The 15,447-nt window shown below is 46.1% G+C and overlaps 1 non-coding gene and 1 pseudogene across 1 annotated transcript; both read left to right on the forward strand.

Annotated features, from left to right (window-relative positions):
• Positions 1-495: 495 nt before the first annotated feature.
• Positions 496-14,605, forward strand: LOC123482708 (annotated as a pseudogene).
• trnai-aau lies at positions 6,743-6,816 on the forward strand. The gene has a single exon. It is a non-coding gene; the product is annotated as a tRNA-Ile (tRNA).
• Positions 14,606-15,447: the final 842 nt, after the last annotated feature.

A 15,447-nucleotide genomic window follows, 5' to 3' on the forward strand; every position in this document is an offset into this window, starting at 1 on the left:
CGGACCCCAATGGCTCGACTATCAAGTGCTCTGATGGGGAGTGGAATTGATAGGGGAACCAATTAAATGCCTTGATGGCGTGAGAATGCCCTGTCCATAAAGTTCCCAGCTGCGCCTGAACCGACTATCGCCTTACACTGGGGAACTACCATGTGATCGGGAAAGTAGATAGGTAGGGTACAGTGCGCAGCAGAGGGCTCTGAACGAGTGTGGGTGTTCAATACCTGGGGTGATCTGCGAGAGTGTCCTGCCTGTCGCCTCCAGACCCAAAAGAGCTTTGACGACTACGTGTGGTGTACTGTCCCTTCGTGCCACCAGAGTGGCACTGTCGCTTGTCGTCCCTCCGCTCTCTTGGACGGGCGGCTCCACCCAGCTCCATCAGCTCGGGATCCGAGTCGTCGGGGTGGAAACGGGCAGACCCCAGCTGCGTGAAAGACAACATGGTGTCCCGGCAGGCTAGCTCCTGTCGGACGCTTCACGTAGATGGTACCGGAAATGGTCGATCAGGGCCCGCCCGTTCCATCCGACCCCACTGCAAGCATCCGAAACTCCAACGCGAAGTCCTGCGCGGTCTCGTCCCCCGACTCAGGTGGACCAGCCGATCGCCCGCCTCTCGATCCTTGGGCGGGTGATCGAAGACCGCCCGAAAGAGGAAAGCGAACTCCCCGTAGTTCTCCAACGCGGATTCTCCTTCGTTCCAAACCGCGTTGGCTCACTCCAGGGCTTTCCCCGAGAGGCAGGAAATGAGGACAGACACCTTCTCCCGCGCCGATGGGGGCCGGCCTGATGCTGGAGAAGTAGAGCTCCAGTTGGAGGAGGAATCTTGGCAGAGCGCGCGTCCGCGAACGCCCGTGGTCGGGATACCGGATCCCCCGGGTGCTGGGGGTAGGTGGCTGGATCCGGTTGGCCAGTTGGTCTCGACAGATCGGGTCCTCTCCTCTCCAGGCGTTGGATGACCTGAAGAACCCGATCCATTGCTTCCCCCAAGCTGGCCAGTATCGTGGAATGCTACTGGACCCGTGCCATGACTTCAGGCATGCGCTCCTCTCCCGCTCACTCCATAGCGGGTGGGTGATTCTGTGATGAGTGTGATAGAAGGAGTCAGGCGCAGGAAGGTAAATCACAGAATACAGAGTTTATTCCGTCGTACACAGATGCGCTGGATAGTGACACACGAAAACAGGCACAGGGGAAACTATCTACCCTGGCAATACACGATACGGGATACTCCAACAATATACAGGCACAGGGGATATATCTACCCCGGCAATACTCCACCGAGCTACACTACTCTCACAAATAACAATCACCCACAAGGACAAGGAGGGCAGAGGGAACACTTATACACGGACTAATGAGGGGATAAGAACCAGGTGTGTGTAATTGACAAGACAAGACAAATGGAATGATGATATATGGAGCGGCAGTGGCTAGTAAGCCGGTGACGACGAACGCCGAAGCGTGCCCGAACAAGGAGGGGAGGCAGCCTGGCGGAAGTGTGACAATATCCACAGTAAAACGAGTCCTATATCCACATATCCTGAAAGGCCGCTCAGCAAGGAAGAAGCTACTGCTCCAAAACCACCATAAAAACCCAGACTACGGTTTGCAACTGCACATGAGGACAATCATCGTACTTTTGGAGAAATGTCCTCTGGTCTGATGAAACAAAAATAGAACTGTTTGGCCATAATGACCATCATTATGTTTGGAGGAAAAAGGGGGAGCCTTGCATGCTGAAGAACACCTTCCCAACCGTGAAGCACGGGGGTGGCAGCATCATGCTGTGGGGTTGCTTTTACTGCAATAGGGACTGGTGCACTTCACAACATAGATGGCATCCTGAGGAAGGAAAATTATGTGGATATATTGAAGCAACATCTCAAGACATCAGTCAGGAAGTTAAAGCTTGGTCGCAAATGGGTCTTCCAAATGGACAATGACCCCAAGCATACTTCCAAAGTTGTGGCAAAATGGCTTAAGGACAAAGTCAAGGTATTGGGAGTGGCCATCACAAAGCCCTGACCTCAATCCTATAGAAAATGTGTGTGCAGAACTGAAAAAGCGTGTGCGGGCAAGAAGGGCCTACAAATCCTGACTCAGTTACACCAGCTCTGTCAGGAGGAATGGGCCAAAATTCACCCAACTTATTGTGGGAAGCTTGTGGAAGGCTACCTGAAACATTTGGCCCAAGTTAAACAATTTAAAGGCAATGCCACCAAATACTAAGTGTATGTAAACTTCTGACCCACTGGGAATGTGATGAAAGAAATAAAAGCTGAAATAAATAATTATCTCTACTATTATTCTGACATTTCACATTCTTAAAATAAAGTGGTGATCCTAACTGACCTAAGACAGGGAATTTTTTACTAGGATTAAATGTCAGGAATTGTGAAGAACTGTTGTGGGTAGTTGTTGTATGTAGTTATTGTAGGTTACTTTTTGTATTGGGCGGTGCCAGGTGAGCACGAAGCTAGCTAGCTAACTCACCTCCTGGACTAGCTGTCGAAAGTAGCTATTAGCAACGGTAGCAACTAAATACAATATCCTTTTAGCCAGCTACATTCGTTCGCAGCGACGCCGTTTTTCAAACAAAGTCAACACAGCAGCCATTGCTAGCTAGCCAACACTACCAGCTAGCTGTACTGTAGTAGCTAAATACAATATCTTTGTGCTAGCTAGCCAACTTTTAATTATTGCTGCGTTATGAAAGAACTAGACACGGACACGAATTATCTGTTTAGTGTGTTAACACACTATTGGTAGTTTGTTGTAACCAAGTATTGGTGCTAAACTGTGTGTTATTGGATGCTAGCATGCTAGTTAGCTATGGCGTCATAGTTAGCTAGCTGAATAAAGTAAGTTGAGTCTATTCCTTGAAACATTGAACCGCTGTAGTTTACAACAATTCTAATTTCTAAAGTGGAAGTTGGGAGAGTTTTATTCGGGTGGTTCAGTGAAACAATTATAGTTTCTGAGGTGGAAGTTGGGAGAGTTATATTTTTTGGTGAGGGAGGCCCTGCTCTCTCCTTTCCCAGATGTTTAGTTCATTTCATTCCGATCTCCTCTGCATTATTGTAGCCATCTGCTACAGCCTGTCAACTATGCCTCTGCCTATCCCTGTTCTCTCCTCTCCGCACAGGCTACACAAATGCCTCACACCGCGTGGCTGCTGCCTCTCTAACCTGGTGGTCCCTGCACGCACCCCACACCTGGAGTTCCAGGTCTCAGGCAGCCTCTGGAACTGCCGTTCTGCTGCCAACAAGGCTGACTTCATCCCAGCCTATGCTACCCTCCATTCCCTCGACTTCCTGGCGCTGACGGAAACATGGATTACCACTGAAAACACTGCTACTCCCACTGCTCTCTCCTCGTCTGACCATGTGTTCTCGCATACCCCGAGAGCATCTGGTCAGAGGGGTGGTGGCACAGGAATCCTCATCTCTCCCAAGTGGTCATTCTCAATTTTCCCCAACCCATCTGTCTATCTCCTCATTTGAATTCCACGCTGTCACAGTCACTAGCCCATTTAAGCTTAATATCCTTGTCATCTATCGCCTCCAGGTTCCCTTGGAGAGTTCATCAATGAGCTTGACGCCTTGATAAGTTCCTTTCCTGAGGATGGCTCACCCTTCACAGTTTTGGGGGATTTCAACCTCCCTACGTCTACATTTGACTCATTTCTCTCTGCTTCCTTCTTTCCACTCCTCTCCTCTTTTGACCTCACCCTCTCACCGTCCCCCTACTCACAAGGCAGGCAATACGCTTGACTTCATCTTTACTAGATGTTGCTCTTCTACTAATCTCACTGCAACTCCTCCATGTCTCCGACCACTACTTTGTATCCTTTTCTCTCTCGCTCTCCTCCAACACTACTCACTCTGCCCCTACACAGATGGTAACGCGCCGCCGCAACCTTTGCTCTCTCTCTCCCACTACTCTCTCCTCTTCCATCCTATCATCTCTTCCCTCTGCTCAATCCTTCTCCCTCCAATCTCCTGATTCTGCCTCCTCAACCCTCCTCTCCTCCCTTTCTGCATCCTTTGACTCCCTGTGTCCCCTATCCTCCCGGCCGGCTCGGTCCTCCCCTCCAGCTCCGTGGCTTGATGACTCATTGCGAGCTCACAGAACAGAGCTCCGGGCAGCTGAGCGGAAATGGAAGAAAACTAAACTCCCTGCCGACCTGGCATCTTTTCACTCCCTCCTCTCTACATTTTCTTCATCTGTTTCTGCTGCTAAGGCCACTTTCTACCACTCTAAATTCCAAGCATCTGCCTCTAACCCTAGGAAGCTCTTTGCCACATTCTCCTCACTGCTGAATCCCTCCCCCCTCCTCCCTCTCTGTGGGATGACTCGTCAACCACTTTGAAAAGAAGGTTGACGACATCCGATCCTCGTTTGTTATGTCTAATGACACTGCTGGTCCTGCTCACACTGCCCTACCCTATGCTTTGACTTCTTTCTCCCCTCTCTCCAGATAAAATCTTGCGACTAGTGACTGCAGGCCGCCCAACAACCTGCCCGCTTGACCCCATCCCCTCCTCTCTTCTCCAGACCATCTCCGGTGACCTTCTCCCCTACCTCACCTCGCTGATCAACTCATCCTTGACCGCTGGCTATGTCCGTTCCGTCTTCAAGAGAGCGAGAGTTGCTCCCCTTCTCAAAAAACCAACACTCGATCCCACTGATGTCAACAACTACAGACCAGTATCCCTTCTTTCTTTTCTTTCCAAAACTATTGAGCGTGCCGTCTTTAGCCAACTCTCTTGCTATCTCTCTCAGAATGACCTTCTTGATCCAAACCAGTCAGGTTTCAGGACTGGTCATTCAACTGAGACTGCTCTTCTCTGTGTCACGGAGGCTCTCCGCACTGCTAAAGCTAACTCTCTCTCCTCTGCTCTTGTCCTTCTAGACCTGTCTGCTGCCTTTGATACTGTGAACCATCAGATCCTCCTCTCCACCCTCTCCGAGCTGGGCATCTCCGGCGCGGCTCACTCCTGGATTGCGTCCTACCTGACCGGTCGCTCCTACCAAGTGGCGTGGCGAGAAGCTGTCTCCGCACCATGTGCTCTCACCACTGGTGTCCCCAGGGCTCAGTTCTAGGCCCTCTCCTTTTCTCCCCTATACACCAAGTCACTTGGCTCTGTCATATCCTCACATGGCCTCTCCTATCATTGCTACGCTGACGATACACAACTAATCTTCTCCTTTCCCCCTTCTGATAACCAGGTGGCGAATCGCATCTCTGCATGTCTGGCAGACATATCAGTATGGATGACGGATCACCACCTCAAGCTGAACCCTGGCAAGACGGAGCTGCTCTTCCTCCCGGGGAAGGACTGCCCGTTCCATGATCTCGCCATCACGGTTGACAACTCCGTTGTGTCCTCCTCCCAGAGTGCGAAGAGCCTTGGCGTGACCCTGGACAACACCCTGTCGTTCTCCGCTAACATCAAGGCGGTGACCCGATCCTGCAGGTTCATGCTCTACAACATTCGGAGAGTACGACCCTGCCTTACACAGGAAGCGGCACAGGTCCTAATCCAGGCACTTGTCATCTCCCGTCTGGATTACTGCAACTCGCTGTTGGCTGGGCTCCCTGCCTGTGCCATTAAACCCTGCAACTCATCCAGAATGCCGCAGCCCGTCTGGTGTTCAACCTTCCCAAGTTCTCTCACGTCACCCCCCTCCTCCGCACACTCCACTGGCTTCCAGTTGAAGCTCGCATCCGTTACAAGACCATGGTGCTTGCCTACGGAGCTGTGAGGGGAACGGCACCTCCGTACCTTCAGGCTCTGATCAGTCCCTACACCCAAACGAGGGCATTGCGTTCATCCACCTCTGGCCTGCTGGCTCCCCTTCCTCTGCGGAAGCATAGTTCCCGCTCAGCCCAGTCAAAACTGTTCGCTGCTCTGGCACCCCAATGGTGGAACAAGCTCCCTCACGACGCCAGGACAGCGGAGTCACTCACCACCTTCCGGAGACATTTGAAACCCCACCTCTTTAAGGAATACCTGGGATAGGATAAAGTAATCCTTCTACCCACCCCCCAAAAAAAAAATTAAAAAAATTAAAAAATTGTAAAGTGGTTATCCCACTGGCTATAGGGTGAATGCACCAATTTGTAAGTCGCTCTGGATAAGAGCGTCTGCTAAATGACGTAAATGTAAATGTAAATGTAAATATATTTTGCTAAGGTGTATATAAACTCCGACTTCAACTGTATACTAAGAGTAGGGGTGTTAACCCTGGTGTTCTGGCTAAATTCCCAATCTGGCACTCATGGACTCCTAATCATCCCCAGCTTCCAATTGGCTCATTCATCCCCTCTCCTCCCCGTGGAAACTCTTCCCCGGGTCGTTGCTGTAAAAGATAGTAAGTTCTCAGTCATTTTACCTGATAGAATAAGGGTCAATAAATGAATCCGTCTGTTGTCTGAACCAATTGTAGATGTTTTGACTCATTTTCGTGTTTATTTGAGTTCATGGCCTTGGGCAAAGAAAATTGTGATGAGCTGTTACCACTCCAGATCTTACTATATTTAAGGCAGTGGCCTACATCGACAGGGGAAAATACATTTGACATTGGCGACCGATGTTGTTACATTAGTACCATGATTTGTTTCGCGTGTGGTGCGACCGACCTTACAATGTATCATTATGAACTGGGCTTGCAGACTGCATGCATGTTATTTAATGTTTGCTGTAAATACTACAATATTCCGTTCCTGGTCATATCCGGCCGGTTAGCTCAGTTGGTTAGAGCGTCGTGCTAATAACGCGAAGGTCGCGGGTTCGATACCCGTACTGGCCAAAGATTTTTGGCCAAAATCCCAATGTAGGCTCGGTAGGTTAGAGGTTGATAAATTATTGCCTACGTGTGAACTCATTTATCAGTCCCAGATAGGCTAGCCTACATCCCACTGCTGGCATATTTCAAATTGACGCTTTTACATACTGTTGAATACAACATCTGTTTTGTAAACAATTCAATTAAACACATCAGATTAGGGCTACATAATAGCAGACAACTTTTCATGAAATTAATCGGAATTGACATTCATTCGGGAAAATAGAGCTACCGGCAACTCATTTACATTCCATCCGATAAAACAGAGTTGCTTCACGGATTTTTACCAAGGCGCATTACTCAGGCAAAGGTCATTTGTTTAGAAACCAGAATTGTATGATCTGTGGATTTACGCATGTCACAAGGCGGAGGTAGCCTATGTTACCGGAAAAGTTGTACGCATGTGCAAATAGTTCTAGCGGCGGCGTTTTTTTCCTTAACTCATGTCAAACGGTGTCAATTTAGTCCAGTGTCCTTTATTGTTAGAAAATAAATTAAGGAACGAAAGCATATTATTTAGATTGTTACTGGAATGGATGATTGCACAACTCGGAAAGGAGTTGTCAATTTACCCGACGTTGTTAAAAAGTAAAGTACAAGAAAAGTCCGCCTATTGGCTAGGGGAAGTCCCTCTAGGAAATCCCCTGTAGTGTCGGAATTATTTATTTCCAAATTCAGATGCGCCACATCCTTTAGGCTACATAGTTGACATCCTCCTCAGTCTAATTTTGAAGACATGTTGCATAACCTACGAACACAAACTCTATCGAACCAATAAGCAGAATATTTTCCCAGAAACTGATGGAATATTGAAGATTTTTCCCAATCCTCATCTGTCAGAAGCAACGGCGTTACCTCTGGAATCAGGAACACGATGGATGTCACTTTGGATAATGATGTGCTGAAAGCAAAGATACGGAGCTGCAATACATTGAATACTTTCTACCATGAAACTCGGCTGAGATTGACACATTAAGTAAGAACATCTACAAAAGGGACAATTTAATCGCAGATTTAAAGGCTAGGTTGGGCAAATACGAGAATACCTGTATCAATGTGGAAGGGTATGACCCTGTTGTCATAGCACCGTCCAAATCTTTGCTGGAAAGTTTATGCAAAGAAATCTGCAAACTGAAACAAAAATGGAAAGACACAGAAATGAATGCGGCTCAGCAAGCAGAGTTGAGCCAACAAGTGAGTAGAATTTACTGAATTTGATGTGTTCTAAGTGTGTATCATGTGAATTGAATATTTAGGCTAACGTTAACCCTGTGAAAAATAGTTGTGCCTTTTAACATTATAGCCCTACTTGAAATGTCAACGTCTGCTCTGCAAGTATTAAAATGATCCTTTATGACAGATATATGCCCTTTCTTTCTTTCGTTTTCAATTAGCACATTATGAAAGCAGGGGATTTACCGGTAGCTTAGTCCTACAGTAAATGGTCTTCACTGAAAATACCCACTAGCCTACACCATGCCCATATGCACTTGGTTTGAGATAACCCTAACCCTACACTAGTTCACAACTGAGGTCTATTGGGAAGACTACTAGTGTAGGCCTAACCAACCACCAAACTTGCCAACCAGGCTTGATAAAAATGTCCCTGCTTCAAAACCACCTTGCGGTGCAGCATGTATGTTGCTATAGCAAAACCTCTATTTTTCCATTTCAATGTGTACAACCGCGGGGGTGCTGGTGTCAGTGTTGTTTCGCCTTAACTTCACGAAACAAACATATCTGTATCACATAAAAGTCATAATTCAATACAATAAAATAATTCCAAAAAGCTATATTGTCCATCAAAAATAAGAAGGAAAAAAAACGTATCTTCAGCATTTGACTCACATTTGACACTCAAGCCTATTCTATTCTATTCTCTCACCCCTGAAGGAGATACAGAGGTTGCGACAGCAGCTGAGGGAGATGGAGCGAGAGCTGGAGAGTGTGACCCGTCAACCGGACCACGAGAAGGACCAGGATATCCAGAGGCTCCGCTCTGCCCTGGCCGAGAGGGACCGTGCCCAGGCCACCCGGGCCGTCCTGTGCACCTCGCTGGCTGAAGAGGCCGAGCAGCTCGGGGCCAACTGGGAGCCACGGTCAGGGTGTGTCAGGAGTTACTGGGCCGACTAGAGGGAGAGAAGAAGGGAGGAGAGAAAGTGACGGAGGAGGTGAAAATGCAGCAGAAGGCAAAAGAGGTGTGTATGAAGGTTGTATAATTAAGCAATAAGGCCCGAGGGGGTGTGATATATGGCCAATATACCACGGCTATGGGCTGTTTTTATGCACGACACAATGCGGAGTGCTAGGACACAGCCCTTAGCCGTGGTATATTGGCCATATATTACAAACCCCTGAGGTGCCTTATTGCTATTATAAACTGGTTACCAACGTATTTGAGCAGTAAAAATAAATGTTTTGTCATACCCATTACGGTCTGATATACCACGGCTTTCAGCCAATCAGCATTCAGGGCTCGAAACACCCAGATTATAATAAGTGTGTAATAGCATGGTTTTCAAGCACATTAAAAGCAAATTACAGTTAACCCCCTTTACACTCGTGGGAATTGGCCATATAGATAGGGGCTAAATTGAAATGTTTCTTACAGAAGAAATATGGAAAGCAAATGCATAACCATGGTAACAATCATAAGGGAACAGTTTGGAGATTATGGGGAAATTATTAGACTAAAGGTGAGGACAAAACAGTTAATCTGACTCAAGACTGAATCCAAACATTACACTGTTGATTTTATGTGCATTTTACATTTACTGTACTTTTTGCCGCATTTGTTGATAATGAAAACCGAAAATACTCTGGATACATTCAGTAACATGATAAGAATATTCATGGGAATTTGGGGTAAGTACAACATAAGACAAAGAAATGACAAGTGAGAGGTCTAACTGGTGTCTCCATGTGGCCACACACCTCTCCAAAGTCTGCACAGTTCCTATGTAATTTCAGTGCACTTTTATGACTCAAAGAAGAGTCTTCAACTATAAGGGGCTATTTTGAGCTCTCCTAGCTGTACCGTTGAGTACCGTTTGAGGAACTAAAGCAAGCAGATTTATAGTTGTTTTCTGTGGAACACATCCCTGAATCTCCGCCTTTACACAATGACTGTTGTTGTTTACGCATTCCAAAAATGGTCCATTATAAATCACAATCTGGTCAGGTGGGCATCATTTGAAAGCGTGTTCTATTGCGAACATAGCTAGCTAAGTTACAAAATACAATCTTACAGTGTTAGGCTTTCACAAGGCAATTCCAGAGAAGAAAATTGTAATTTTGGTGCGACTAGAATAGAATCACGAGTGCATTCAGATTTCCCCGCCAAATTTTTTCACAATACGCCATGTCATCTTGTAACTGTACATCAAGCATCGTGATCATAAACGTTGGCACTGTATATTACATGAGTTTTATGATATGGAATGGGGAAATGCACATTTGAACTAACGGGTGTTTGGCTTGCTTGTGTGAAATCAAAGTGGTATTATAATCCTCAACGTCTAATCTTTCAAAATGCATCGAGTCCTCTTTATTTACAGCATTTCCCTCACTCAGACAATAACATTTACGGGAGAGATGGGGTAACTTCTTGTCGGGCGCGGTGTTCAAGTCCAGAACCGCTGTCAGTCAAAACCAATACTGCGCTGGGAAGCAGAGACCTTGCTCTTTGACGTCAAGTATAGCATGTTACTGTACAGCCACTGGGTTCCAATTTAGCCGCTTATAATCGCCCAAATCTGCTATTTTGAACCCATATACGGGTATGAGTGTAAAGATCTAACTCATATCCACAAACTGTGTATATACTAAATGTTATATTCAGGATATGTGGCCTATGCAGGAATCGAACCCAAAGCCCACAATCCTGGGGTTGCATGCACCTAAACTCCAACTGAGAGATTGGAACAGCAGTGGCTACATCCGAGCTACAACCCATGAGCAAAAGACGTTGAAAATACGTATTTTCAACGCCTTGTATACTCACTGGGAAGAGCTTATTCACTGTAACTGTCTTTCAAAACTAAAAATGAAAGCAATGAAAAATAGGTGTGTACTAACCAGGCTCTGTCGTAGCCGGCAGCGACCGGGAGACCCATGGGGCGGCGCACAATTGGCCCAGTGTCGTCCAGGGTAAGGGAGGGAATGCCCGGCAGGGATGTAGCTCAGTTGGTAGAGCATGGCGTTTGCAACGCCAGGGTTGTGGGTTCGATTCCCACGGGGGGCCAGTATGAAAAAAAAAATTATAATGTATGCACTAACTGTAAGTCGCTCTGGATAAGAGCGTCTGCTAAATGACTAAAATGTAAATGTAAAGCATTTGGAATGTCTCTGTCTCTGCCATTATGTGCTTTTCAGCCAAGTTATTAGTGTTTGTTTCTGTTGGATTTCTAAACGGATAGTATCATTTTGAGCTCTTGTTTCCCCTTTTCATGGTTAGATGTCGGATTCTACGGAAGCGGTCGTGTTGACACCCTGGTCAACAAACTCCAAGAAGAGAACCAACAACTAAAGCAAAGAGTAGCATATGTAAGCAGGAACACACTGTAGAAATTCCCCCTCTACCCACATGAAAAGATACTATACTATACTATACTATGGTATTCACTGTAGTGTTTTTTGCAGACTTTACTGTAGTATTCACTGTAGTGTTTTTGCGGACTAAATATACATGACTGTAGTATACTGTAGAATTTACAGTTTACTATAGTATAAATACTATAGTAAAAAAAACTGTAGTATTCGTATACTATAGCAATTACTGTAGTGTTTTTGCAGACTTTAGTAATCCAACATTGTCATAGCAAATGGGCTATCAGAACCAAAGTTGAACAGCCTTGTGTGTGTGCTTGTTGTGTGTGTGTGTGTGTGTGTGTGTGTGTGTGTGTGTGTGTGTGTGTGTGTGTGTGTGTGTGAGTGAGAAGCTGTGTGCGCACAAGTGTGCATACATGTTTGTGACTAATGTCTCCCTCTTCCTCCCTCCGTTTTCCCAGGTGGAAGGTCTGAACTCCAAATGGCAAAAGTATGACTCGAGCAGGGAAGGGTATGTGAGGGGCCTGTGTCTGAGGCTGAATGAGTATAGTGCCCTGGCTGCTGCCTCCAGCCCTGCTCCAGGTGTGGGGCCTAGGTTAGGGCCCGGGCCTACACAAGAGCCTGGGGCTGGCCTGGGCTTGTTTCACGGGTTGGACTTAGCCAATGCTGGGTTGCTCCAGCAGGAGATAGCCAGGCTCAATGGCCTACTGGAGGAGAAGATGAGGGACTGTGGGAGGTTGGGGGAGGGAGATGGATGAGAGCAGGAGACGATACCAGGAGCGCATCCAGATGCTAGAGCAACAGGTTAGTGTGGTGTAGGATCATCTAACTCCTCTCTCTTTCAATTTCTTTGTCTCTCTCACGTTCTCTTTATCTCTCTTTTTCTCTTTCTATCTCTCTGTCTGTTTCTCCCTCTGTCTCCCCACTCTATCTTGCTCTCCCTCTTCCTTCTCTTTCTCTCTGGCACGTACACATGAATATATGCATCACACAGCACAGTCTTTAAAGAAAACCCCATTGAATCAGAAACCTCTCTCTCTTCTCTCTCACATACAGTTCCATCCTATTCAGTTGAATCAGAAACATATCCCTCTCTCTCTTTCTCACACACACCCTCACCCTTTCCCGCTCTCCTTCACAGGTTCTCATCTACACAGATGACTTTAAGTCGGAGCGGGCAGACAGGGAGAGAGCGCAGTGCAGGATCCAGGACCTGCAAGAGGAAGTATCTCGACTACAGGAGCAGCTACACACACAGGCACAGGTAAGGCCACACACACATAGTCATTACTAACATACATTACAAACAAACGTGTTACAGGAGACAAAAAATAGCCATGAAAAAGGGAAGCTTTTATGTCCGTCCCCTATTTGCCATTTATTGAGGTTTGATGATACAATGATGTTTCGACAGACATGTTCTTCATACAGTTCGCTAACGAGCTAATAAGATACAGTATTTGTATTTGTATTTATTAGGGATCCCCGTTAGCTGTTGCCAAGGCAGCAGCTACTCTTCCTGGGGTCCAAACACATTAAGGCACTTACATTACATATAAAACAAAGATAAAACAGTACATCAAATAACATTATTACACCACTACATATCTACAATACAAAAAGTATAATACCACCATACAACAATATTACAATGTACGTGTGTAGAGTGCATGTGCTTGCGCTTGTGTGCGTATGCGTGTGTCTGTACCTTTGTGTGTGTCTCTTCACAGTCCCCACTGTTCCATAAGGTGTATTTGTACCTGTTTTTTAAATCTGATTCTACTGCTTGCATCAGTTACCTGATGTGGAATAGAGTTCCATGTAGTCATGGCTCTATGTAGTATTGTGCGCCTCCCATAGTCTGTTCTGGACTTGGGAATTGTGAAGAGACCTCTGGTGGCATGTCTTGTGGGGTATGCATGGGTGTCCGAGCTGTGTGCTAGTAGTTTAAACAGACAGCTCGATACATTCAGCCTGTCAACGCTTCTTACAAAAACAAGTAGTGATGAAGTCAATCTCTCTTCCACTTTGAGCCATGAGAGATTGACATGCAATTATTAATGTTAGCTCCCGTGTACTTTTAAAGGCCAGCCGTGCTGCCCTGTTCTGAGCCAATTGTAATTTTCCTAAGTCCCTCTTTGTGGCACCTGACCACACGACTGAACAGTAGTCCAGGTGCGACAAAACTAGGGCCTGTAGGACATGCCTTGTTGATAGTATTGTTAAGGACAGACTTCTCCCCATCTTAGCTACTGTTGTATCAATATGTTTTGACCATGGCAGTTTACAATCCAGGGTTACTCCAAGCAGTTTAGTCACCTCAACTTGCTCAATTTCCACATGATTAATTACAATATGTAGTTGAGGTTTAGGGTTTAGTGAATGATTTGTCCCAAATACAATGATTTTAGTTTTGAAATATTTAGGACTAATTTATTCCTTCCCACCCATTCTGAAACTAACTGCAGCTCTTTGTTAAGTGTTGCAGTCGTCATTTCAGTCGCTGTAGTAGCTGACGTGTATAGTGTTGAGTCATCCATATACATAGACACACTGGCTTTACATGTCATTAGTAAAGATTGAAAAATGTAAGGGGCCTAGACAGCTGCCCTGGAGAATTCCTGATTCTACCTGGATTATGTTGGAGAACTTTCCATTAAAGAACACCCTCTGTGTTCTGTTAGACAGTTAACTCTTTGTCCACATATGTTTTTCCAGCAGCAGACTATGATCGATAATGTCAAAAGCAGCACTGAAGTCTAAAAAAACTGCCCCCACATTATTTTTATCATCAATTTCTCTCAGCCAATCATCAGTCATTTGTGTAAGTGCTGTGCTTGTTGAATGTCCTTCCCTATAAGCGTGCTGAAAGTCTGTTGTCAATTTGTTTACTGTAAAATAGCATTGTATCTGGTCAAACACAATTTTTTCCAAAAGTTTACTAAGGGTTGGTAACAGGCTGATTGGTCAGCTATCACATTAGGGAACAACAAAGAGCACTTCCCTACAATAATAATGACATAGTGATCATTTTATTTGTGTGGAGTGTTTCATACATTATCCTCAAAGTGCTACTATGCCCAGGTTGGCTATGGGAGGAACACATTTACTCATGATCATCATTCATTTCTCTTCCAGAGCCCTACTAGAGATGTCAACTCCACGTGCCGAGTCCATATAGGGCACCGGATCTCCCCACGAATGAGCACAGACTCGGCCGAACCACTGCTGAGGAACAGCGCCAATCCACCTGCGGCAAAACTTCAAAGCGGGCTTTCGGCTGGGGCGGCGCCGGTGGTATTAGCCCCCGGTCCCACCTGGACAAAGTGCCAGGGTTTGTCGGAACTCCAATGCCCAAGATGCCTCACCACATATGATGAAGCACATGCGGTGGAGTACCTCAACCACTGCGAGGAGTGTGCCAGGCTATGAGCTCCGGCGTGAAGTTTCCCCTAGGTACAGATATAGGATCAGCTTCCGTTCCCCAATCCAAATCATAAAGTGGGGAAAATGCAAAACTGACCCAAGATCAGCGTCTAGGGGCAACTTGCCTTACTCCCAAGCTATGAGAGTTACTGCCCGCCCACCCCACGGGGTGTTGAGACAAATATCGCTAACTGACGATAACTGAGCACTGAAGAAAAAGCACTACATGCACCCTAAGAAGGGTCGGGACCGGGCAGCTTAGAAAACTGACTAGTTCAACTGGGTTGTGTTCATTAGGCACTAAATGGAAGAAAATGGACTGAAACAGGGAGGTACTACCTGGACTTCAGATGCTACCATGCTTTTTGGTTGTTAAAGGACAGAATCTAATAGATTATCGATACTGAGTTGGAGTGTCAGTACTACTTTGGTGGTCGTAGTGGGAGAAAGACCAGGTATTTACCAGGAAACTACATGGTAAAATGATAACACAGTAATGACTTTGAATTACTTGTTTTGTTTCTTTCGGATTCGTAACAACAAACACCACTGGCCACCATTTGAATGGGTTGAGTTCCTTGCTTTCGAATCGTAACAACAAACACCACTGGCCACCATTTG

The sequence above is a fragment of the Coregonus clupeaformis genome, chromosome 36, assembly GCF_020615455.1.
Source record: "Coregonus clupeaformis isolate EN_2021a chromosome 36, ASM2061545v1, whole genome shotgun sequence".
NCBI lineage: Eukaryota > Metazoa > Chordata > Actinopteri > Salmoniformes > Salmonidae > Coregonus > Coregonus clupeaformis.